Source organism: Vulpes lagopus, chromosome 21 (assembly GCF_018345385.1).
Source record: "Vulpes lagopus strain Blue_001 chromosome 21, ASM1834538v1, whole genome shotgun sequence".
NCBI classification, from domain to species: Eukaryota; Metazoa; Chordata; class Mammalia; order Carnivora; family Canidae; genus Vulpes; species Vulpes lagopus.
In genome coordinates this window covers 30,417,285-30,445,052 of record NC_054844.1, presented here as the reverse complement: position 1 = coordinate 30,445,052, position 27,768 = coordinate 30,417,285, and the positions used below count along the sequence as shown (strand labels likewise).

General features: G+C 35.9%; 1 long non-coding RNA gene across 1 annotated transcript in view; it reads left to right on the top strand.

Moving 5' to 3' along the window:
• LOC121480101 overlaps window positions 1-26,943 on the top strand; it is an 85,571-nt gene extending 58,628 nt beyond the window's left edge. The window contains exons 3-4 of the long non-coding RNA XR_005984895.1: window positions 25,146-25,208; window positions 25,787-26,943. This is a non-coding gene — a long non-coding RNA (uncharacterized LOC121480101). The remainder of the gene's footprint in view (window positions 1-25,145; window positions 25,209-25,786) is intronic.
• Window positions 26,944-27,768: the final 825 nt, after the last annotated feature.

The following is a 27,768-nucleotide window of genomic DNA, read 5'->3' as shown; positions in this document are numbered from 1 at the left end:
TACTGAGATCTTACTGTGTTCTTTTATCGAATGGAAAACAGTACAATAAAAAAAATCAGTCCAAGGATTCTAAAAGGAGTACAAGTTCATAAAATTTTAATGGGCATTTCAACTAGTTAATTTAAAGTAAGATGATGAATTACTAGTGAGTACAACTGAGTCCATTCTTCCTTCTCCCCCACCTTCCACCAAACAGGTTTGTTTTTATTAAACTGTTGGCACAATTTTACCCTAAGGCTCCTCTTGATGAAATTCTCCTTGGCCAGAGTTTCTTTTCTAAACAATCTGTTCTCTCTGTGATGATCACTAGAGGCCCCCTTGTTGGGGTTGGCTCAAAATGTCATTCATTCTCACACAGAAGGTTGAATTGTCTCCTTTGGAAACACAGGTTGTCTCAAATCACAAAGTGCCCAATCTGGCTCTGAAAATTTATTTACCATTTCTCATCTCTTCATAGCTCCACATCCCACTGGCCTCAACCTTCGGGATACAGATTGATTTGGCAATGATATCATTTGCCAAATTGATTTTTAAATATCTTAGTGCAAAGTACTAACTTATTAATCACCTTGGAAATATAAATTCTTCCAATCTTTGATAAACCACCTGACTCCTATCGCAAAGGCATATTTCTTTATCATCCATTCCCTCTGCTTTCTGTGTTCCCAACATATATCTGCACATAGTCCCTGAACCTACCCCATATGCACCCTGAATCCTCTATTGTTCCTTAATTCCTAACACAGGCTTCACTTCAAAAAAGGATCAGGGTTTGTGCTTAGGAGTCCAGTTAGCCTGGGGAGTCCTTCCTAGCATTCTCACAAGTGTAATTTCCATGGAGACCTGTATTACTATTCAACTATGTCTTTCTCTTTCTCTGTCTCTGTGCTCTAGAACGACAGAGACAATGGTTTTGCTTACCACTGTATCTCTGGTACCTGGTACCAATGCCTGGCATATTGATATTATTAATCAAATAAATTAATGAATAACAAAATGACACAAGACACCCACACTATTGTGGAAAAAAAATCTTTGAGAAATGCATGAGAAGGAAAAAGATCAAACATTATTCATTTCATGGTGTACTGTCTTCCTTCATTCCTACCAGACTGGTGGGATGAACCAAGGTTTGCCTTCATCTTAAGGTGAAATCCAAGAAAGTGTGAAACTAGGCCTTGGCCTAGTAAGTTTAGCTATGCTTCAGCCTTAAAGGAAAATTGTTAAAGGGGATTTATTTGGTCTTCCATTTCCAGGAATTTATTTTCTGAGAAGAACAGAAAGGTATTGTGAGGAGACATTTCAGCTAGGAATAACTGGCAGGCATTATACAGGTCATGTATTTCTGTGTACACAGAGAAACCTGAACATGTGCTCAGAGATCAGGTGAAAAAAAAAATTCATCGTAGATAACGAAGAGCTAACGCTTCAAAACACCATAATGTTATGCCTGATTGGCATTTTAGAATTCTAAGATTAAAGCCTTTTTCCTACATGGCATATATATTCCAATTAGCATCTTGCTATTGGTGTAGTTACAGAGTTTTATCTATTCAACTAACAGCTCTTATTTTGTTGCTCTCTTCTATTGTTTTTGCAGGCTCTATTTCAATTATTTCTGCTATGATTTTTAATGTTTCTTTACTTCTGTTAAATTTGGGCTTAGTTTGTCCTACTTGTAATTTCTCAAGGTATAAAGTTAGATTGTTTGAGACCTTTAAATTGCTTTATTGTTATGAACTTTCCTCTTAGAATTGCCTTTGCTATATCCTATAAATTTTGTTATATTTGCATTTTTTGTTCAACTCAAGATACGTATTTGATTTCTCTTTTGATTTCTTCTCTATCAGTTGGCTTCTTGGGAATATTTTATTTCCATGTATTTGTGAATTGCTCAATTGTCCTCCTACTATTGATTTTTAGTCTTATAACATTTTGCTAAGAAAGATACTTGATATTCCAATTGTCTTAATTTTCTTAAGTCTTTTCTTTGTAGCCCAACATATGATCTATCCTGGTGAATATTCCATGTGCACCTGAGAAAAATATGGATTTTGCTGCTGTTGGATGGAATGTACTTTGTATGGCTGTTAGGTCCATTTAGACTATGCATTTCTTCAAATCTGCTGTTTCCTTGTTGATTTTCTGTCTAGATGAACTATTCAATGTTGAAAATGGGGTAATAGTCCCCTATTATTATTGTATTACTGTTTCTCCCTTTAGATCTATTAGTAATTGCTTTATATACTTAGGGGCTCCAGTGTTGGGTGAATATATACTTATAATTGTTACAGTCCTTTGTTAAATTGACCTCTTTCACAGTTGTGACAATTTTTGACTTAGTTCCTTTTGTCTAATACAAGAACAGCTACTTCATTTTTTTGGTTATCACTCACATAGAATAGCTTTTACCAAACTTTCACATTCAGCCTATGTGTGTCCTGAAAGCTAAGGCAAGTCTGTTGTAGTCAGCATACAGTTGGTTCTTGTTTTTGTTGTTCTTAATTCATGTGGCATTCTATGTCTTTTGATTGGGGTTTGATTCATTTATATTTGAAGTAATTGTTGATAGGTAAAGATTTATTACTCTAATTTTGTTAACTGTTTCTCACTCTTTTGTAGTTCCTTTGATTCCTTTTTCCTCTCTCTCTCTTTTTTAAAGATTTTATTTATTTATTCATAGAGACACAGAGAGAGAAGGCAGAGATACAGGCAGAGGGAGAAGCAGGCTCCACGCAGGGAGCCCGACATGGGACTCGATCCCAGGTCCTCAGGATCACACCCTGGGCTGCAGGCAGCACTAAACCGCTGCACTACCGGGGCTGCCCTCTTTTTTCCTCTCTTGCTGTTATGTGTGTGTGTGTGTGTATGTGTGTGTGTGTGTGATTTGATGATTTTTCTACAGTGGTATGCCTGGATTCCTTCCTCTTTATAGTTTGTGTATCTGCTACAGGCTTTTAATGTGTGTTTACTATGAGTCTTACATAAAATATTTTGTAGTTATAACATTTTATTTTATGCTAGCATCTGAACTTGGATGATACAGGAAATCTATACTTTTACTTCTCCTCATACATATTCTTTAGGTTATTGATTCACAATTTACATATTTTTATATTGTGTATCCATTAAAATTGTAGTTATGGCTAAAGACAAAATAGTTTTGTCTTTTAATTTTTTACAATGGAGTTGAAATTGACTTGTGTACCACCATTATACTATTAGTCTATTGTGCTATACCTAATACAAGTTGACACACCTAGAAAAAAAGTGCTTACTTAGGCCTGTGAATAGAGGAGGGTAACATTTCAACAAGAGGCTGCCATTAATCTCTTGGTTGTTATTATCATATCAACAAGCAGGGTAACATTTCAGCAAGATTATATACAAAGATCCTCAGGTAGGAAAAAGCTTCTGAGAATGAGAAACCAAAAGAGGCCAGCATGATTGAAGTCTGGTGGGTGAAGGAAAAAGTGAACAAGGTCAGATAAACTAGGCAGAAGCTAAAGCATAATAAAGATGAATGAACAGGAGATAAAGGCAATTTATAGAATTTATTATTTCTGTTCACTTTTCCCCCCTGAAGCTTATGGATTATAAGGATACTGCCACTCCTGAGTAAATGGTAAAGGCTTAGTATTTTAATAACAGTATTAGTGAAATGTTACTTGTTGCTGGAGAGAGAGTTTGGTATTCCAAAGTTTAGAAAATAAAATCAAAATTTTTTCCCACCATATACCCATAGCAAGGAAATTCCAGAGAAAAAAGCTATAACCAGAACATACTCAATAACACACTTGCAGATTTTAAAAGGAGCCTCATGCTTGATTGCTGTCTATTCCCTATCTTTAGTCTTACTAAGATTATGTTGCTGACAGGTTAAGACATGCATTAGGAATATCCTCAAGGATGCCCTTAAAATTACACCATTCTGCTGTGGTTTTAAACCCTTATTACCTGTCCTTCTCCCAGGTGGAGAGTATTTTTCTGTTCTCTTCCCCAGTGCCTGAAGGATAGAGCAGTCAAAACACAACAGCACAGTGCATGCAGCACACACCAGAGACACATCTTGAAACACCAGGCCTTGGGCACCACATGACTTCTTCATATGGCCAGTTTCAGGAGCATATAACTGGTTTTCCTAACACAAAAAAGAATGCAGAGACTTTCACAAAATGCCAAGACAGAGGAATTCATTTCAAATGAAAGAATAAGATAAGGCCATGGCCAAAGATGTAGGCAAAACTGATGTAAGTATCATTCCAGATGGAGAATTTAAGGCACCAATCATGAGGATACTCGCTGAGCTTGAGAAAAGAATAGAAGACTTCACGGAGACTCTTACTACAGAGATAAAATAGTTAAAAAGATATCAGTTTGAAATGCAAAATGTAAAAACTGAAATTGGAATCAAGCTTGATGCAATAAATACAAGGATGGAAGAAGCAGAGGAATTAATAAGTGGTATAGAAGACAAAATAATGGAAAATAATGAAGCTGAATGAAAGAGAGAAAGAACTATGGAACATAAGAATAGACTTGGGGAATTCAGTGACTCTATCAAACATAATAACATTTGTATTTTAGATTCTCAGAAGAAATAAAGAGAGAAAAGTTGGCAGAAAATTTATTTGAGGAAATCCTAGCTGAAAACTTCCCTAATCTGGAGAAGCAACCAGCCATCTAGATCCAGATTGCACAAAGAACCCCCATCAAAATCAACCAAAGCAAGCCATCACCAAGACATATTGTAATTAAGTTTGCAAAATATAATGATAAAGAAAAAAACTCTCAAAAGCAGCAGACAAAAGAAGTTCTGAACTTACAAGGAAAGACCAATAAGGCAAGCTACAGATTTCCAAACAGAAACTAGGTAAGCCAGAAGAGAGTGGCGTGATAAATTCAAAGTGCTGAATGGGGAAAATCTGCAGCCAAAAATATTCTATCCAGCAAGGTTTTAATTCAGAATAGATAAAGAGTTTCCCAACTAAGAACTAAAGTTTGTGACCCCTAACCAACCCTGAAAGAAATATTAAAGGGATCTCTGAATGCAAAGGAGAGACAGAGTGACAGAGAAATCTCCTGAAACAACAAAGCAAGTGATAAAATGGCACTAAATACATATCAATCAATAATTATTTTGAATGTAAATGGACTAAATACTCCAGTCAAAAGACATGGACACGGTATCAGAATGGATAAAAAAGAAACAAGACCTATTACATAAATAGATGTCAAAAGAAAGTTGGAGTAGCCATACTTATATCAGACGAACTAGATTTTAAACCAAAGACTAATAACAAAAGATGAAGAAAGGCACTATATATACATAAAGAGGATGATCCAACAAGAAGATCTAATAATTATGAATATTTCTGACCCCAACATGGGAGCACTCAAATACATAAAGCGTTTAATAACAAACATAAAAATACTCATTGATAATACCTTAATAGTAGGAGACTTTAACAACTCATATCAATGGACAGATTGTGAAACAGAAAATCAACAAGGAAACAATAGCTTTGAAGGACACACTGGATGAGGTATATTCAGAACACTCCATCCTAAAACAACAGAATACATATTCTTTTCGAGTGCACATGGAACATTATCCAGAGTAGATTACATTCTAGGCTTCGACAAATATAAAAAAGACTGAAATTATACCATGTGCCTTTTCTGACCACAACTTCTGAAATCAGAAATCAACCACAAGAAAAGATTGGGAGAGACCACAAATACATGGAGATTACACAACACGCTACTAAGCAATGAATGGGTTAAGCAGGAAATCAAAACAGAAATAAAAAATACATGGAGACAAATGAAAATGAAAACACAATGGCCCACAACGTTTGGGATGCAGCAAAAGTGATAGTAAATGGGAAGTATATAACAATACAGGCTTACCTTAAGAAGCAAGAAAAATCTCAAATAAGCAAAATAACCTTACACCTAAAAAGAACAACAAATGAAGCCTATAGCCAGCAGAAAGAAGGAAGTAATAAAGAGTAGAAATAAATGATATAGAAACTAAAAACAAAACAAGAAATAGCATTTGACAACATATAACATCAATTCATGAAAGAAAAAAAACCCAGCAAAGTAAGTTACATACCCTACAATCCAGCAATTGCACTACTATATTTATTCAAAGGGATGCATGCACCCCAATATTGATAGTAGCAGCATTATCAACAGTAGCCAAATTATGGAAACAGCCCAAGTATCCATCAACTGATGAATGGATAAAGAAGAGGTGCTATACATGAGAAAATGCTCTGCATCACTTGCCATCAGGGAAATACAAATCAAAACCACAATGAGATACCACCTCACACCAGTGAGAATGGGGAAAATTAACAAGGCAGGAAACCACAAATGTTGGAGAGGATGCGGAGAAAAGGGAACCCTCTTACACTGTTGGTGGGAATGTGAACTGGTGCAGCCACTCTGGAAAACTGTGCTAGAGGTTCCTCCAAGAGTTAAAAATAGAGCTACCCTATGACCCAGCAATTGCACTGCTGGGGATTTACCCCAAAGATAGAGATGCAATGAAACGTCGGGACACCTGCACCCCGATGTTTCTATCAGCAAGGTCCACAATAGCCAAACTGTGGAAGGAGCCTCGGTGTCCATCGACAGATGAATGGATAAAGAAGATGTGGTTTGTGTATACAATGGAATATTCCTCAGCCATTAGAAAGGACAAATACCCACCATTTGCTTCAACGTGGATGGAACTGGAGGGGATTATGCTGAGTGAAGTAAGTCAATTGGAGAAGGACAAACAGTGCATGTTCTCATTCATTTGGGGAATATAAATAATAGTGAAAGGGAATAGAAGGGAAGGGAGAAGAAATGTGTGGGAAATATCAGAAAGGGAGACAGAACATGAAGACTCCTAACTCTGGGAAACTAACTAGGGGTGGTGGAAGGGGAGGAGCGCAGGGGGTGAGGGTGAATGGGTGACGGGCACTGAGGGGGACACTTGACAGGATGAGCACTGGGTGTTATTCTGTATGTTGGTAAATTGAACACCAATAAAAATGAATTTATTATAAAAAAAAGAAGAGGTGCTATACACACACACACACACAAAACATACACACATGGAATATTACTCAGCAATAAAAAATAATAAAATTTTGCCATTTGCAATGACATGGATGGACCTAGAAAGTTTATGCATGTGAAATAAGTTGGTTATGGAAAGACAAATACCATATGATCTCATTAATATGTGGAATTTAAGAAATGAACAAACAAGCCAAGGGGCAAAAAGAGAGAGAGAAGCAAACCAAGAAATGGACTGAACTATAGAGAACAAATTGATGGTTACCAGAGGGGGGTTGGGCAGGTAGATGAATGAAATAGATGATGTGGATTAGGGAGTGCACTTGTGATGAGCACCAGGCATTGTGTGGAAGTGTTGAATCGCTATATTTTGTACACCTGAAACTAATAATACACTGCATGTTAACTAACCAGAATTTAAATTAAGACTTAATAAATCAATAATAAAAATAACTAAAGATTGAGGGAAAATAGAGGTAGAGTGCATGAGTATTTCTTTCAAAAAATTTGGTTGTATATGTAAGCAGAGAGGAGAATGAAACTAGACAATAAGGAATTCAGTAAGATTTAAAATAGTTTACCTAATGAAATTTCAGGATATTATTTATTACAATGTTCCTGTGCTTATCGAAAAGACCTAATAAAGTTGAAGGGATTGGTGATACAGAAGAAAGATAATAGATAATTCTGTTGCTTGATAGTTGGCCTTTTACAGAAGAAGAAACACGTCATCAGCTATAACCAGAAAGGAAAAAAAATAGAGGTAAGTTAAAACTTTCTGAAGATTTAGTGAGGAACTGAGAGGGTTTTGGCTAATAGATTCTATTTCCTTTCCATTTCCTTTATTAAATTAAAATTATTACAAAACAGTTCTACAATACTCATGAGAAATTGCCTTTCTTGAAAAAATTGTTTTCAATGCCTGGATTTCAAATTGTATACTGGAAAATATTTTTCTTTCATTGTCATCTATTATCTGAAGTTTCTATTGAGAATTCTAATTTCATTTGGACTTATGATCCTTCTTCATAAATTGTTATTCTTTTCTCCATATATAAACTTTTAGAATTTTTCGTGCATCTACAGGACTTGAAATGTAATGATGATGTTCTTTTTTTCAATAATATTTTTTTTAGCCACTAAGCAAGGCCCACTGTAGGCTCTATGAACCTAGAATAGCGTGTTCTCTAGTTATAGGAAATATCTGTGAGTTTTTTTGGTTAATTTCCTTCTTTCAATTTTGTTCTCTTTTTATGGAACTGCATTTACAGTAATATATTTGACTTTCCCTATTATTCCTCAAATGTACTTCTCCTTTCTATTTTTTACTTTACTCAATTTTCAAAGATATCTTCTCAAGTGTCTTTCAGTACTTCTAAAATGTTTTTATTTTGTTTATAGCATCCTAATTTCCCTTTGCTCTTTTTAAAAAATTTCCCCTTTATTTGAGTATAATTGACACACAACATCCTATCAGTTCCAGGTGTACAACACAGTGACTCAACAAGTTTATGCATTATGTTATGCTTTGTTATTCTATGCCTTTTATCCCCATTTCCTCAGCTCTTTTAAAAAATATTTTTTTAAAAAAGGATTTTGTCTTGTGTCATGGATGCAATATAGCTTTTATTTCTATCATATTAATTACATAATTTAAATTATTATCACTTGCGTATTTGCTTTATTTTCTCCATTTGTTTCATTCTGTGTCCATTTTGTTTTTACTTGTAGTGTTTTAATCTCTGACACTATGTTTCTCAAAGTCTGGTGATATGTAGCGCTCAATACAAAGATGAATACACGAGAAAAGCTATTTGGGAGCTTTGGGTTTGTGGGTTGTCTAGTTGACTGGTAGCTTTACTGTATGATAGAGATCACATTCGTTAGTGAATTTTAAGGAATAAATTTCTTTTCTCTAAGACCATTTTACTTTCAGAGATTTTCCAAGTTTTTTGTCTGGGTGTTAAAACTTGGTGGCAAATGTTCTGGAAACAGAGAACAGGAACGGAGCTGGCAAATTTCACCATTTAATTTTTGGATTTTCATGGGATCTCTCCTCTTTTTAGAATAGTACATTAATTTGTGTCTAGTGTTCCAATTTTACAATCTTGCCAATTTAAATCTCCTGTTCCCTACTGGTGTGAGAGACGGATGGTCATCTCTCTTTGTATTGTGTGGCATCTGTGTATCAAAATGCCTCTTTATTGAATTTACCGAAATTCAACCAATTCTCCTGCTTTCTACCCAGCCTAGTTTCTCAACTCGCATGTAATTTCGGCCACCGATTTATGAATCTTTCTTGGGCTGAAAATATGCTTTCTTCTTGTCATCTTCCTCTAAACCTTTTCTGTAGCAGAGAACTTTCTCTACTAAGTCACTTATTGCTCAATTATCCACTGTTTATCTTCCAAAATTGTAATAATCTCTGATGTTCTTTTTACACCTCTGGTAACTTTTAAGCTTTATTTGTAATTATCTTACAATGGTTTCAAAAGGAGGAAAATATAAATAATGCACTTAATTTGATTTTTTGAAAAGACTGTTAAATTGTGAGGCAAAGTCAGCTGAGAGGAAGACAGAGAAAACACTAGATTTTAGAAGAAAGGAGCATGCAGGAAAAAACTGTCCTGGTTTTTGAAAATTTAAGCCTATTTCTGCAATATGGTATGCATTTACAAATGATGATAATGAATTTATTGTGAAACCAGTCTGCTTGGCTCTGTGATTTTTTTTTCTCCCCAAGCAACGTGTAGCCCTTTAGATGTAGACAAGAGAAGGCAGGTATTTGAGTTCCTTCAGGATTAGACTATGGTTTGATATCTATGGCAAGAGTAGAGATATGCAAGGGAGTGAAGGTTGTTTCCAAGGGATTGGTTTTAATGATAGACCAGAGAGTCTAACCCTAGCAAAAGGGAAGTACAGTCAAAATGGTAATTGATGTAAAATGGGACCAATGTATTGGACATCACAAAGTGGAGAAACCAGCTGTAACACAAGGGTGTGAGCAAGAACTTTGGAGGGGTTGGATACACAGACAAATTTGACATATTTTAATTCAGGATTTTAATTGTAGCAGTTTCTCATGTTGAGAAACTCTAGGACGTGGCCAATAGCAGAGGCTAAGGTAGACTAAAAGCAAAGGTCATTGGCATTAAAGATGAACAGAAATGGAAAGGCTGAAGGATCAGAGGGCTAAGCTAAAGTATCTGTTTGACTATCTGATTTTATTTTTTTCATGAATTATTTGATATTTGAAAGTAAATTGTTGAATATTTGAAAGCGTTCTTTTACAGATTACATTTTTTATTATTCAATATCTCTTTTGGGTGGAGAACTTTGTTTGTTTGTTTTTTTTTTAAGTAATTTTTATTGGTGTTCAATTTACCAACATACAGAAAAACACCCAGTGCTCATCCCGTCAAGTGTCCGCCTCAGTGCCCGTCACCCATTCCCCTCCACCCCCCGCCCTCCTCCGCATCCACCACCCCTAGTTCGTTTCCCAGAGTTAGGAGTCTTTATGTTCTGTCTCCCTTTCTGATATTTCCCAACATTTCTTTTCCCTTCCTTTATATTCCCTTTCACTATTTTTTATATTGGGTGGAGAACTTTGAAATGGAAATTTAGTAAGATATTTATAATGGGATTTTAATATTAACATTATGAATCTAACTTTGGGAATCAAAAAGAACAATGAACATGGCCAAAGTTGCCTAGAGGAGGGTAATTGGAGTAGGTGTCAGCTATCTTTTAGTTAAGCAGAGTCTTAAACACACAAGTGTTTAAAAAAGTGTAATTCCTTGTAGAATAACAGCAAAAGTAAGTACTTTATTTTTTGCTGTTCTTCAGTATGTATTACACATTATTGGACTGAAAGCACCTATATTGATAATACATTCTAGTTTGAATAAATATTTCTGAATATGGAGAAGATGAGCAATAGAGAAGATATTTCTAGCCAATTGTTATGAACCTGTAAAAAATAGGAAAGCTTTGCTCCTTTTATATTTAAAAGCACGTGTGCTTGAGGAGATTTTTGAGAAGCTTCTATTTGAAATCATAATTTTTTTTCCAGCAAAACCTACACTCCCATGAATACATTCTACACTAGTCTAATTAACATCTCAATCAGTACTGTGGTTGCTTAGACTCATACCAACTAATAAGGGTCATGGTCACATCTTCAGCTTGAAGCAAACCAACAGCTCTACAGGCATGTGCATGCATGTGCTCTATGCTATTTCTCCATCTCCCTCCCTCCTTACATACCTTTCCAAATTTGAAGCTTGAGAGGTTAGGGCAAACCTTTAATGATACCCTTAAGGGCAGGCTCTTTTCAAGGCAAAGACCAGAAACTTTTGTTTCAGGTCAGTCCCCATGTGGCTGACTTTAAAGTTCATCTGAATTAACATTCAGTGATATTTTTGTCAGCTGTGACTGCAAGCAACATCATTACAGTGGAATAGTAATGCAAATAACTCTGCATAGCTCCATTAAATGCCACATTATTCTATAATGGAAGTGACATTTCATTATTTCTCAAACATCAAATGTATCATGGCACTCATTGCCAGTTATACTTTAGGCACATTAATATTTGTGGCAGATGTGATAACTCCAGGAAGAGTAAAGAGAATAAGGATGACCGATAAGGGCATAATAGTTACCAGATATGCTTATGAGGCTCAATAAAAATGAGCCATGAATAGAGTGTATAATTATCAGTGACCTTATTCACCCTACTGATAAAGCCAGTGAACCCATCATACTGGCATCCAGAAATGCAGATATCCTGATTTCCTTAATCACCTAAGAGATTTTGCAAGTGAGTTATCTTCTGTGGGATGCTTTGGGCTTCCTTGGGTACTTTAAAGTTTCTTCTGCAGCACAATGCAAATGCTTTCATTGACAAAAGCTTTCATTAGATTTTGAAATAGAATTGTCAAAATATTTGAAACGAAAAGAAAAAATTTTAAGAACCACTATAAAATCCTAGAAATGAGGTACAAAACCAAGGTAACAAATGAAAGATTTAGAAATGTCAACCAGTATGATGAGGGCACAAAGTTCTGATACTGTATTCAGTAAGGACCTAATCATTCCTAATTCTAATAATCAGTGAACTATCTCTTAGATAAATACAAGCAAAGTCTAAGATGTAACTTTTCAAGACCCATAAGCCTAGTAAATAGAAAATATGGATATTTGTTGAGGAAAGAACAAAATTGATTTTGGATCCAGAAATTACAGGCACCAATAAAACAGATCCCTCAATTTAGTCCAAATGTAGTAGATGCCAGGATTGTGTCACAAGCAACCACCTGCTCTACTGGCTAATTTCAGGAAATGGTGAAGATGTTTTAGATATAGTTTTCTATTTCATTGTAAGAGAGGATACTTAACAGTGAGGAAATTATTCAAGTTAAAGGCTGGGAGAAAGTCTAATGAAGTAGAGATCTCAAACTAGCTGAGTACTTTGCAACTGGAAGAATGCGATACAGAGGAGAAAGTGTAAGGGGATGTCTTCTCATTGGAGCTCCACAGCAGGTATAAAGTTAGCTCTGCCAGGATGGGATGGACCTGTCAGAAAAAGACCTAGCTATGCTTCACTGAATTGTAGCTAGAATGCATGGGAGTTCATAGGTTCAAGAACTTTGATAAGAGGAAATCCAGAAATGAAAATATTAACTTGATAATTAATTAATTAGATTGAAAGTACAGTTATTAAATTTACTTGAAATTAATTATCAGAATTAGCATATGATCCAGCAATTCTACTTCTGGTTATTTATTGGAAAGAACTGAAAACAGGATCTTGAGTAGATATTTGCACCCCTATGTTTATTGTATCATCATTCAAAATAGCCAAGAGAGAGAAGCTATCTAAATAACTGTTGGATGAATGGATAAAGAAAATGTGGTATATGCATACATTGAATTATTATTCAGCCTTAGAAAAGAAAGAAATCTTATCATATCCTATAACATAAATGAACCTTGAGGACATTATATGTGAAATAAACCAGACACAAAAAAATAAATACTGTATGATTCCACTTATATGAACTACCTAGAGTAGTCAGATTTATAAAAACAGAAAGAATGATAGTGATTGCCAGGGGATCAGAGTTGGGAGAAATGAGGAGTTTCTGTTTAACAAGTACAGAGTTTCAGTAACACAAGATGAAAAAGTTCGAGATGTGCTGTACAACAAAGTGCATATAGTTTAACAATACTATACTATACACTTAAAAATTTGTTAAGAGGGTAGATTAAATTTATGTTTCTTTACCACAAAAATTAATCTCTAATGATTAAAAATTTAGATATTTAATTCATTCTTTCATTCATTTATTAAACATCTAATTTTACCATTCACTGTGCCAGCTTTAGTAGACAATGCAGCTAAACTAGAAATAAGACTACTCTCTTACTATGTAGAAGAGAGTTCACATTTCACATATGCTTGAGGACACCCTGACATAAAACACACTGCTATGGCCATTAGGTGAGCTACCGGGGAATATGCATAATGTAACACCATTTTAATTTAAATTGCCAACTAGTAGAGAGAAAGTGATCAATCCAATTGCAGCTGAAAATGGAAGATGAAAGCAAAGTAACTAAATGGACCAGCAGGAAGGACAGCCTCAGGGATGGACTTTGGTCAAATCACAAATTTCTAAGGCTTATTAGGCCTTAACTAAAATAGCTTGACTCTTAGACTGTTAATTTCAAGATATAAGCAAAGAGCACCTCTAGGAAGCAGTGACTGTTACTAGCAGGAGGATAGCCGAGTAGGACAACAGAACAAAACTGTAAGGGATCTGTGATTTTTACCCTATTTGCAAGTAGGCATGTTAGCCTGCCAGTTTCATAGATACTGGCAGAAAATATAAGACACCTACATCAAAGACAAAGGACTTTATTATTCAGTGCAGCAAGCAACTTGAGCTCCATGTTTGTATCTGTTCCTTTTATTACCGGGTCCCATGGGAGTGATGGAAAGTAGTCCAGATAGATATCGTACACAACAGTGGGTATATGTCACAATTTGGGAATTCCAAGGCTGGGAATTTAAATCTTTTATAATGGGTCACGTGTAAGCCTGTCCTGTCTTTACTTCAGAGGAAAATATTATCTTTATTGTGCTGAATATTACACAAAACTGCTTCTGCTCCTAAGGTGGATATTATTTCTGTCTCCTAAGCCTATTAGCTACACAACTATTCTTGAAAAAAAATAGTCTGGAACAAAGGCTACCAATGCCTCTGTTACCTAGTCCTTATCCCCGATGAAATGCAAGGACCCAGTGGAGAATCATCTCCCTAGAGGTAGGAGCCTATTTAGTTTAGAATGAACCATTCTAGAATAAGAGAAAGTGGACCAGGGTTAGCAGGAACAATTAATCTGGAATTCAGCGCTATAATTAGAGCAGGTTACTAAAGTTCAAAGCAAGAGCCAAGGAAAAAGTCTTGTAAGCTGGCCACATAGGTTAGGCTAGATTTATATATAGCAAAATGTGTACAGAGGGAGTCGAGCTCATGTGCTCACTTGAGAGAGGGCAAAGGATGTCTAAAATACTTCTCAGCCTTGCCCTCAGGAATTCAGTAGCTAAGACTGCAGGTATCAGGTCCTCACCACTGACAGTAGCTTGGCCTGGCAAGCCCACACTGCTCTGAGGATTTCTCTCAATTAGTGGCATATAATGCACACATTGAAAAACCAACAAGGAAATGTTTATGTGTCTACCAGTTATGTCTAATCACTTAACATTCTTAGCGGGCATTTTGTAGCTATAAAACCTTAATTTTTCACCGCTATATTCACTTGCTTTTCTTCACTCTCAATTGAAGATTTACATTTACCACTTAATAATGATTTCTTGTCTTTTTGATAATCTTTAGGGCTTATTCTCATGAATAAATAGATAAAATCATAAATAAATAAAATCATGAATAAATAAAAATAAATAAATAAAGGCACACTGTTGAAAAATAATAACAATAAGGAAAAAACGGCACCTAACTTAAGGGCCTCACAGTATACTAAGGGGAAATAGAAATTTACCAATGGTTCACACAAATGTAAGATCACAACTGTGGGGAAACTGCTGCAAAGGATAGCACTATGATGCTATGAGAGTTTTGATGGGGGATTTGTCTGAGTTAAAAGATAGAAGAATCTTAGAGGGCTTGTGGTAGACAGTGACAGTTGGGCTAGCTCTGCAAGAATGAGTAGACATTAACTGAGTAGAGGAGAGTAATAACAGCCTTACAAACCCTGGGGACAGCCCTGTGCCAGGGCCTGTGATGAGAAGGCACAGGCAGTCATGAGGGACTAAAGGGCTAGGGTTGGGTGAGCACAGGCAGTGAGGGCTGCAGCATGGAGGGGAAGCCCCTGCAAGGTCTTGCACACATAGTAAGGACTACTGTGTTTACTATAAGATCGATGGGAAGCCTTTGAAGGACTACAAACAGATAAGTGAATGTCAGATTTGTCTTTTTTACAGTGTGGGGTATTTATTAGAAGTTTGGGTAGAAGTATATAAGCCAATTCAACAGCTTTTTTAAAAATTTAAAATCCTAACAGGTTTAATACTTAGGATATCTGATGTTCTCTATCAGCAATAAGGAAAATGAAGTTTTGAATCCTCCTTCCCTAGATCTCAATGTGACCCCATCTAAGGATACCCTCAGAGTTTACCTGGAGCTTAACACATTATGTCATAACATATAATTCCCATAACACTGACGAGGAAAGTACTATGTAGGTCCACATAGGGGCCAGATATGTCTTAGAGTTGAGAGTTTTGGGAATTTTAGAAAAGTAATACAAGAGCCTGTATCATATATTATGTAACACCTCTAGCAGGGTCCAGAGCAGAACTACCTAATAAAATACAATACTTTCTATGGTGTAATGTCTGCATATTAACACTAAGTGGTATAGGTAAAGATTATAAATAGCCTCGCATCAGTTCATGGCAGGTTTTCAAGATGAATGGATTTGTGTTAGTTCATTTTCCAAAAACTAAGTTATGAAATGCTCCTGTTTTTAGAATATTTAATAGACTTTCAGAGAAGTGGGTCTGTGCAGATTCTCCATTTTATAGACAGAAAATTGAGACTAAAGATATTAGTAACTAACCTACTCACGTATCTGAGGGAGACAGATTTAAGCTTATCTGTTTGACTTTAAAACTTATCTTTAAGCAAATAAAATGTGTCAATAAAATTATTGACAAAATAAAATGTCAATAAAATGTTACCTGACTCAGTAACAGCTTATCAGAAATTTTAATGAATGGGGCACCTGATTGGCTTTGCCAGTTGTGTATCTGACTCTTGGTTTGGCTCATGTCATGATATCAGGTCATGAGATTGAGCCCTGGGTGGAGCTATATGCTCAGTGTGGAGTTTACTTGAGATTTTTTTTTTCTCTCTCTCCCTCTGCTTCTCTGCTCACTTGCTTTCTCTCAAATAAATGCATACATACATACATACATACATAAAATCTTTTAAAAATGAGAAATTTTGATGAATAATTTTTAATATATCACATATGGTCCTTTCACATGGTTGTATAGGTGTATATACATATATACATACATATATATGTACATACATATGCAGATATACATATACACACATATAAATATAAAATGTGTATGTTTATATGTATAATATATTCCATTTGATCTTTACAGCAACTCTGAAAAAGTTAGAGCAGAATTCTTCTATTTTACAGATAATTGCAATTGACAAAGGAATTAGATTTTACCAAAGATACTCACTGTAGTAAGTAGAGGAGTTGGTAGTAGACAGGACAACCTTAATCCCCTAGATATAGCATGAGCTTTTGTTCTGCAATTTCAAATATTTTTCACTCCTAAAGTGAAGGGATGAATCCCTGAAAGCTATTTATTTTAGTTAGAGCTTTAGTGATTTCTTCAAAGGACTTATAGCTATGGATATAGCACTTCACACACACCATCTTTTTATGATTCCCACAACCAGTTGCTTATTGCAATGGATTCTTTCCTGGTAGATTACCCATGGTCTTGTATATTTTGCTCATTTATACCATTACTTTCTTTTCCTCATAGGTTAAAAATTTATCATTTAACTTCAGAAATACCTAGGCAAATGATATGTCTGAAAATGTTTGCCATTTGTCTCGATTTTGTGAGTGAGGAAATAATTTTTCAGTTTTTATTCTAATGCTGTTACAATCTGTATTTTTTTAAACGGTGGCTATCAATCGTTAGCAATTTTAGGAAGCTGGGCCAAGTTCCATCAGGCACTTTAGCATTTGGCTGATCTTTTAAATCAAGAGGAAAATGCTTAATAAGTCACTGGGCAACATTCTATGCCTAGAATTATTCTAATTTCCTCACTGTCAAATGAGCTCCTCTCCCTAGATATTTCAAAGACCTTATATTGCTCTTTGCAAGGACATTTTAAAGTTTCACACACTTGTATAAGATTAATTTCTGTCTCTCTAGCAAAAGTTTTTGCCTTTCTCCTTTGTTAATTAAAATCCTCCCTCCTGCATTTTAGGGGATATTTAATCATTATTTGGGTCCACATTTTCACCTAATATGCTGGCATGTCATGACTTAATCAACTACCTTATTTATTAAATCAATATTTACTAAACATCTATTAAGCAATGATAGCAAATAGGAAAATCCCCCCCAAAAAAATTCTAGTGTGTGGGACCCCTGGGTGGCTCCTTGTTGACCATCTGTCTTAAGCTCAGGGTATGATCCCTGGGTTTTGGGATTGAGTGTCCCGTCCCCCGCCCCCCCCATCAGGCTCTCCACAGGGAGCCTGTTTCTCTCTCTGCCTATGTCTCTGCCTCTCTCTCTGGGTTTCTTGTGAATAAATAAATAAAATCTTAAAAAAATAATTCTAGAGTGTGAAAGTGCAACTTGCTTTACTTTCCTATCTGAGTAGAATGTGCATCTTGAGGTTTGATTCCACTCAATGGCTAAAAACCTTAATTTAACCTAATCAATTATTGAAAATATCAGCAAATTTAATTTTTAAAAAATTCAATCATTTAAGATGAGGCAAATATTCTCTAGTAATATTTACTCACGTTTAAATATTTATAATGTAATATTTGATACACACCAAAAATATGTAGAACATGTATGTACATTATAAAACTAATAATTAAAGGAATGCTTAAATAATTTAATGTCCTGAATATTGCATCTTTCTGGGTACCCCTTTCCTTCCCTTGGCAGTAACTCCAAGGTAACCACAGTCTTGATATTTTTAATATTCTCCTTTTAAGATACAGCTATTGTTTTATAAAATATTATATATTCCTAAATTATGTATTGATTCTCTGTGCTTATTGAGCTTTATATAAGTCACATATTGTATGCAGTTTTCTAAAATTTACTATTTTTTGGTCATACTCTAAGACTCAAACATCTTAAAAAAATAGTCAAAATTACTTCATCAGTGAGTTATCCCAAATAGTTAAAAGGATATGACATCAAAACTTCCAGAAAAGATGACAGGGTAGGGAGGGCCCTAGGCTTGCCTCATCTTAGAAATATGTTAAGATAACACCCACATCAGTGTGACTAATCCAGAAAATGACCCCACTGGAAAGATGAATTGCCATAACATCTGGCTCTGAAAAACAGAGATGCTTACTTTCTTGAGTTAGTAAAATCAGTGGGGCTTAACATCTAAAACTTTAAAAACTAGGGTAAGAGGAAACTGAGTTCATGCCCTTAAAGAGACAGCATAATAACTAGCACTGCTGAAGTCATCATAGAAACAACAGTTTGAAAAATACCTGGGGTAAACAAGAGGGAGGTTTGTTTACTAATCTCAGAAATTGTGCTGGAGGAACAGGAATCTTTGGGAGACTTCTCCAAGAACAAAAGTGCTGCAAGGTGCCATTTCCTTCTTGCATGCCCCAGCCTAGATACAAGAACACCTGTGGGAACCAGAGCAGCCCAAAAACACTCCACCTAGCTTGCTAATAGCACCTCCCTGCACCCCACACTCTTCTGCAGACCTACCTCTCCACCCAGTTCTGTAAAGAATACTTCAAAAGTGCCTTCAGGTCTTCTCCTCCAGCAGACCAGAGCTATCTTTGCTAACACTGCATGTCCCACCCCTGAGCTCTCCTGGAGACTCACACCCTCCAACACATCCACAGCAAGAGTCCATCCAAAGCAGTATCACAAGCCTGCCAATATATAAGCAGTCCTGATAACACCATCCCAAATTGACTTCTGCCCCAGCGAGGGGGAAGAAAACCACACACGCCATTTTGACTGTGACCTCAGCAGTAGGGCTGGGGATAGACATCTGGTGTGACTTCGGGCCGTAGTCACCAACGAAATTTCTCAAGAGGGGACACCTTGGTGGCTCAGCAGTTGAGAGTCTGCCTTTGGCTCAGAGAGGGATTCCAGTCCAGGGATGGAGTACTGCATCAGGCTCCCTGTGAGGAGCTTGCTTCTCCCTCTATGTCTCTATCTCCCTGTGTCTCTCATGAATAAATAAATAAAATCTTTAAGAAAAAAAATCTCAAGGGGCAACATAGGGAGAGCATTTGCATTTCAGTGATACTGGAGCTCTTGCAAATGCTTGGTCTAACATAACTCAAGCCCAAGATAGACCAGGACTGGTCCACTAAAAATACAGAGACCAAGGTCTGCCCACAACAGGCAGAGAGAGCCATTGCAGATGACTGGACTGAAGTTAAACATGACTCAGTTGCAAGAATAGGATGCACGGACCCACAGGAAACACCTCTGAAGCACTAGGTTCTGGTAAACGGGAACACTGCTTTGCAAGGCACCACATAAGCCCACTACTTTCAAGAGCAGGAAATGTAGCTGATTTCCTAACACATAGAAGCAAACCCATAGAGTTAGGCAAAATTAAGAGACAGAGGAATATATCCCAGATAAAAATAAAACAGGTCAAAATCACTGCAAGAGAGCTAAATGAAATGGAGATAAGTAATATGCCTAATAGAGAATTTAAAGTAATGGCCATAAAGATACTTATTGGACTTGAGAAATGAGTGGAGGACCTCGGTGAGACCCTTTGATATCTGTATCAATGAGATAGAAAACATAAAAAAAGAATCAGTCAGAGATGAAGAACTCAATAACTGGAGTTGAAAATACACTAGAAAGAATAAATAATAGACTAGAAGAAAAAGAAGAGTGAATCCTGTGACCTGGAGGACACAGTAACAGGAAACAAGCTGAATAGGATACAGGGAAGTGAATCAACTTAATATAGACTGCTACATGCAGAAGATGTTATATATAAACCCAATGGTAACCACGAATCAGAAACCAGTAATTGATATGCAAAAAATAAAGAGAAAAGAATCCAAGTATATCACTGAAAGAAGCCAGCAAACCATGAGAAGAGTGCAAGAAAAGAAAGGAACAGAGAAGAACTAGAAAAAATAACCATAAAACAAGTACCAAATGGTAATAAATAAACAAAATTAAGAAGACCATCAACCTAATAAAAAAATGAGCATGCAATTTTAACAGACCTTTCACCAAAGAGAAATTGGAATGACCGATAAATGTATGAAAAGTGTTTGTTCTCATTAGGAATCAGGAAAATATATATTAAAGCTGCGTGAGAGACCTCTGACTACCCACAAGAAAGCTGAAAACAGGTGTTGGTAAGTATATAAACAAAGAGAATTCTTGTGCACTGCTGTTATCCACTATCAATGTGTGCAAACACGTTGAAAAAGAGTTTTTCAGTTCCTAAAATTGAATATATATATACTTTATCACAAAGAAGTTGCAAAGTTGTATAAAGAAGTCATACACCAAAAAAATGTGTAAACCCAGGCACTAAGAGATATGTAGAAAATTGTACAAGGCTGCATTATTCATAATAGTTCAAAGCTGGAAACAAACCAGGTGTCCATGAATAAAATGATACATTCACAAAATGCAATAATACCTTTCAATGAAGTGAATTTTTACCTGTGGTAGTATAGATAAAACTCAGAAATAAAAGGTTAAGTAGAAGATGCCGACACAAAATGAGGCAATTTCCAGAAATGAAATAAAGGAAATCAGACTCTACATCTAACCAGGATATGTTTCAAGCATCGAAGATACAGAAACACAATCTTGAACATGCATGAACTGAAGGGGTATTTTACCTGTGAGCCCTTACTACATACCTAGTAGAGGAGGTACTTCACCTGACAGACAGACTGCTAGGGAACTGGCGAAAGAACTGATGCACTTAATATACTTAATCGTAGAACTAAAAAGTTGTGTTAAGAGTGGAAGAATAGAAATGAATATTACATGTCTGAAAAATAATAAAGTGATCAAACTGATTTGTCACATGTGTAGATTAGTGTGTCTACAAGTTATACAAATAGGATATTGAACAGTCCCATTACAAGGATCCCTTGTGCTGTCCTTTTGTGGCCAGCTATCTTTCTCCTTCCCTCCACTCTGGCAACCACTAACTGGATATTTTTTAAAGCAATAATTAGAAAAAAATTATCACCTTAAAGACATTTGTCCACTTTTTTTTTAGTACAGTTAGAGAAGCTGATACTAAAACCCACACATAGGGACACCTGGGTGGCTCAGTGGTTGAGCCTCTGCCTTTGGCTCAGGGCGTGATCCTGGAGTTCAGGGATAGAGTCCCACATTGGGCTCCCTGCATGGGGATTTTAAGATTTTGTTTATTTATTAAAGAAATAAAAATTATTTTTTTTATTTTTTATTTTTAGAAATAAAAATTATTAAAATTTTAAGATTTTGTTTATTTATTCATGAGACAGAGAGAGAGAGAGAGAGGCAGAGACACAGTCAGAGGCAGAAGCAGGCTCCATGCAGGGAGCCTGATGTGGGACTCTATCCCTGGACTCCAGGATCACACCCTGAGCCAAAGGCAGACACTCAACTGCTGAGCCACCGTGGCTGCCCAAATAAATAAAATCTTAAAAAAAATAAAACCCACACATAAAAGTAAATATGCAGGAATAGCTAGGAATCTGAAAATTAAAATAAATGAGAGGGAACAGTCCTGCCAGATATGGAAGTAGACTATAAGGTATTTATGCTTAAAAATGTTTGGTATTCATATAAGGAAAGAGACATAGTCTAATGAAATAAGATAGCCTATAATATGGAAATTGAGTACATATTAAGACTAGCATTGCAAATCACTAGGGTAAAAATGAGCATTTAAATACGTGATACTTGGATAACTATATGGCCATTTGTAAAATAGAAAAAAAAATCAGATAGATAAACCTCACGCCATATATAAGAATAAACTCCAGATCAAAAAGTGATATAAACCAGAATAAAAAGGCTGAAATTTTATAAGAGGGGCTGGGGTAAAGATAGGTGTGAAAAAGGTTAACAAGGGTTCAAAATCGATATTAGTAAAAAGTTTGTTAAATTGAACTACATTGAAAAATAAATGCTTCTGCATGGCAAAAACACTGCCATAAGCCAAGCTGAAAAACAACTGACACACTGGAAGTAAATAAGCGCAACATATAAAAGAGATAGAGAAATATTAAAACTAATATAAAATAACTTATTTTTAAAAATATTTTATTTATTCATTCACGAGAGACACACAGAGAGAGAGAGAGAGACAGAGACAAAGATAGAGACAGAGACATAGGCAAACAGAGAAGCAGGCTTCATGCAGGGAGCCCAATGTGGGACTTGATTCTGGGACCCCAGGATCACTCCCTGGACAGAAGGGAGGGGTTCAACCACTGAGCCACCCAGGTGTCCTAAAAGAACTCTTAAAACTTGAGGAGAAAAAAAGATCAGAAACCTGAGAGAGAAATGGGACAAAGGAAAAAAAATCATGGAAAATAATGATATAAAAAGGGCCTTAAACATGTAAGATGGTGTTCAAGTTCAGGTTTAGTGCAAATTAAAGAACACTAAGATCCATTTCTCAACTATCACAGTGCCGAAAATTCAAGACCAGCAGGCAATATACTCTATTCCACAAGGCTTAGGATAGCGGGACTCCCATAAGTTGCTGGTAGGAATGTAATTTGGTGCAACCCTTAAGGAAGGAAATTTGACTTTATGTGATAAAACTGTATTTGGATTTGTCTTTGATCCAGCAATTACTCTTTCAGAAACTTAGTGTGTCTAGGTTAATGGCATATGGGAGTTCTTTGTTTATATTCTTCTGTATCAAAATAAGCCTTAACAAAACTATGCTATGGTATTAACAATCAAAATAGTATGTTTGGGGAGGAATGTTTGGGAGGGTGGGTAAGGAGATTCTGTAGTACTGACAGTATTCTATTCCTTAATTTGGGTGGCCAGGAATTCATTTTGCTACAATTCATTGGAGTGAATATTTATGTGTTGCACACTTTTCCATAAATATGATATATTTGAATTAAGTTAGATTATATGCTAGTTGTAAGCCTTTTACTGAATAGAAAGAGCTTTATTAACATTATATTATGTGAAAAATACTAAATTGTGTACCATTAATGATCATCATTTTGGTTTTTACCAGTTTAGAGTTATTAAGAATAATGTTTACATGGATTTTCTAAAAAGCTCTCTCCAGGGATGTATTCGTGTAAGAGGACTAAGTCATAGGATGCACACATGTCCAACTTTATATAATGATGCCAACTGTTGTCCTGAGTGTTCTTACCAACTTACTCTTCTGGCAATGGTTTTGTAGCAATTTCTCTTGATTCATAATCTCTTCACCAAAAGTATTAACAAACATCTTAATTTGTGGAGGAGGAGTACTTGGAAATTGCCTCATTTCCCACGTACTCACCAATGTAATAAAAAATGTGTTTGTGCCAGATATATACATATTTTTAAACTAGAAGTGCCAGAGAACATGGTTTATGTTACTGGTAGAAAGTTAAAACCAGTAATTTTTAGATTTTACTATCAATCAGTTCTGGATTTGCCCTCCTTTTCGCCTCTTGTCCAAAGTATGTATGTTCTAAGAGACTCTTGGGGCAGCAGCTGTGGATAGGGTGTCTGTTCCATGGCAGTCCTTTGTATTTGTGTTGGTATCTGTTGAGGTTGACAATCCCATCTGGTCCTTGGGCAAAGTTCTTTCTCTTTGTTGACATCCACTAGGTGTCCATATGCCCGCCGGTCTCTGGCTGCTTGTTCTACACTGCAGCAGCTCTCTAATCATCGAGAAACCTCTTCAAAGTCCACAGATCTTTTCACCTCACTTTCATAACATTTTCAAGAGCATGGAAAAATTACATTGTTTTCCCATATCATGTCAAGGGTGATATGGGAGAAAACTTGATGAGGCTATCCTTGACTCCCTATACAGCCATCCCCAGAGGGATGGAAACTTCTTCAAGGCTCCTACTCCCCATGGTCTCAGACAAAAAGTCCAGCAAAAGTATTCTCTTCTCAGATGTGCACACACTTCTGGAGATGATACCATGGCCTCTCTGTCAGGACTGGGGCACAGAGATCCCTAGATCATACCAGTATCTTACTCTTTCTACATTACCAACCTTTCCCTCCACTTAGAGAATGCTGTCTAGGTGGAGGTGAGACAAAATATGTTCTTCCAAATATTTCCTATCTTGCCCTACGCTTAAATATCAAGGGGACTGTGGTATCTTGTTTTCTGGTTCTGCTGTGAAAAATTGTCCAAGGCCATGGCTACTTCTAATCTAATGGTTCTAAGTGAGTGGTAGTTCTGGGATAGCCACAGTGAGTGGTGATTTATGGAAGTAAACAGAGAGCATTTTATGCAATAAATACACAAAATACATTATTGCTTTGTGCAACATCTTGCTATTTAAGCAAAGTACAGATGCATGTAGAATATGTAGCTGTGTTGAGCCTGTTAGCCTCAATACCTGGGCTAAGTTTCTTCAAAGTTTGTGACAAAAAAGGTGCTGCTCCTTTTCATAGGGCAGCTGCTCTCTGACTATACTCTTTCTCCTCCATGAGGAACAGGTCCTGAAAGCCACCTATGACCATAGCAGACATAGCACTGAATGTTCTATAAGTAACTTTCTTCCTTTCCTCCCTCATGTAGGAAGAATTTTGCCGCCGAAAAGTAGAATGAAAAAGCAGAGCTGATGCTGAGAAGCAGGCCAAAGTATGGGTTTTCTCCTCCTCCTTTGATACTCTGGAGTGTTTCCTTAACAGATTCCTCAGCTCCTAAGCAAAAATCCTGTTTGAGTACACAGCTTGAGTACTGTGAAATGCTAATGTTGAGGTTTCTGGTCTTAGGCTTCTTCTCAGAAGAGATTCCTATAGGAGGGTGCCCCCCTCAAGTCCCTTTTGTGAAGACATTGGTCATTTCTGTAGAGAAAGCTTATAGGTTCTTAAGACCCCGTTTTGACTCCACTGCGATTCTACGTGTTTGGGCAAGTCCAATTTCCAAAGGGGAGTTTTGACTTATTTGGAAACAACTTGGTTATTCTATGAGTAGGAACTTTTTCTTTTGGGGAAGTAAAGTTAGTAAACTTAAAGATCATTTACAGTTTAATTTGAGTTCATATTTTGCATGTAATTATAAATAAAACATTGCCTTTGAGAAGTTAATGATTCCCTAACAGATTTCTCAGCTTAAGATTTCATTAAGATTTAGTTAGATGAGATTCCTACCAAAATGAAAACTATAAATATGTTGTCCAAGCATTCATTAATACATGTTTTTTTGTTTGTTTTCAGCACCATACAAGACCTTGAGAAAATAAAGTGAATCAATCCTGTGTGGTGGATTCATGGAGCATTATTTGGCTGTTAGAATGCTCAACAAAAAAGATGGAATCAAAATAATAAAAAGAAGAAGGAGAATAAGTAACAGCAATTATGAACCATAAATATTGATGATAAATGGTGAACGTTCTAAAGCACTAGACTTTTTTCCAGATTCAGGCCTGTAAACATCATTCAATAAGTATCTAACAACATTATGCTAAAGTATGATTCTAGTTTTAAGAAACAGAAGGAAAATGAGAAGATATTCAGAAAATTTTGCCTACTTTTGATGTTGTTATGCAAAGGGTCTCTTTCTCCTTTGTGCTATTCTTTTTTATGTCATTGGGAATGCAAAAAGAACTAAATTTGTAGTACATTCCAAGTTTTTCAGAGATAAGGAAATTCCCTGTCTTGTTTCTATAGAGCTCTAGCTAGTTATGATATTATTGGGATTAGGAACTCCATCCAACAATGAAGACAGAATTGAAAATATGATTCTAAAGTCAGTCTTCTAGGAAATTTAATGCATACAAAAATACCAAAGAGTTAGAAAAACAATAGAAGCAAGTTTTCAAACCTTTCCTACTGCCTTCATAGGAGTAATTTGTAAAGAAAATACTTTCCCAATTGGCCATGATCTATACTTTTGAAAATATATTAAGGCAAACCTCTGTCATTGACCTTTTAGAGTTAAGGAAAGATTCAATTATGTCTATGAATTGAAACCATTGTAGAGTCAAAGGAAGTCAGGAAATAGTTTCATAATTATGTACAGTAAAAGAAAGTGAAGAGGATTAATTGGGGTTAAAGTGCAAGATAAGATGTTCTCCGATGCTGTTTTTCCAGTTGCCTCATTGTGATTTTTTTATGACCTTCAGTGGCTCCAAAACAATAATTTTGAGAATTCTGCTAAAGATGTAATTCAGATGTAGTTCAGAGTATTCAGCCTCTGATCATTTAAATGTGCTTTACAAAATAGATATAACTGACATACACAAAAATGTATATATTTTATAATTTGTATAATGACGAGACTATTACAGATAATAAAGGCAATACTCTTGTATTTACTATGTTTAAAAACCAGAATATAAGTATTTTCATCTAGCTTGTGGTCAAAATAAAAATCTTTTTGTCAACCCTGGATAAGGGATATTTTATCGGCTCACCTAATTTCCTTTCTTCCTGTGACCGTGTTATAGCTGCATTCCTTCCATACACTCTATTGTTAACACGGCAAATGGTCTCATTCTCTTTTCCCTCACACTGAAGCCTGGTAAAATATAATTATTATTGTTAATTAAGAAGAATAACGTGATTTTATTTGGAATATGGAAATAAATTCATAACGTTTTTTTTATCATAAGGCTAATTTAAATTTGATTCAGTTCAAACCGGGTAATTCTCCCAACACAAAGGCACCCAGAAAAAATCTGGATTCCTGGAATTGGTCTAATTCATATTTCCATTAAGTCAAGTAGACTTGATTGAAGAGCTATGGTTGGCATCGTGACCCGAATGACAAAGCTGTGGTGAATTTGGAAATACCTCACAGGATCCATCCTTCCTCATTCCATTATTTTTTCTTCTTTTAGTTAGAAAACCCAAAGCTATTTTATATACATTCACCAAACGATGCTTGGATATTGAAACTACCAATCAGCTCGGCAGTCAGATAAGTCCTCAGAATAGTGATGAACTATAGATTTCACTTTGAATTAAAAAGCATATGCTTGGAAATGGAAGAGAAAATGGTTTTTGTTTCCCTCTTTTGTGAAGCAAACATGAGCATATCCAAAACTGATACAAAACTGATTTTTCTAGTTTCTGGTCACTTTTGAGATCTGTACTTTTATTTTAACATAGGATAAAGAATGTGTTGGTTTGTGGGTGTTTTTCTTAATCCAAACACTTTATAAAAGAAATGACCATTGTTTACTCCTTAGGAACAG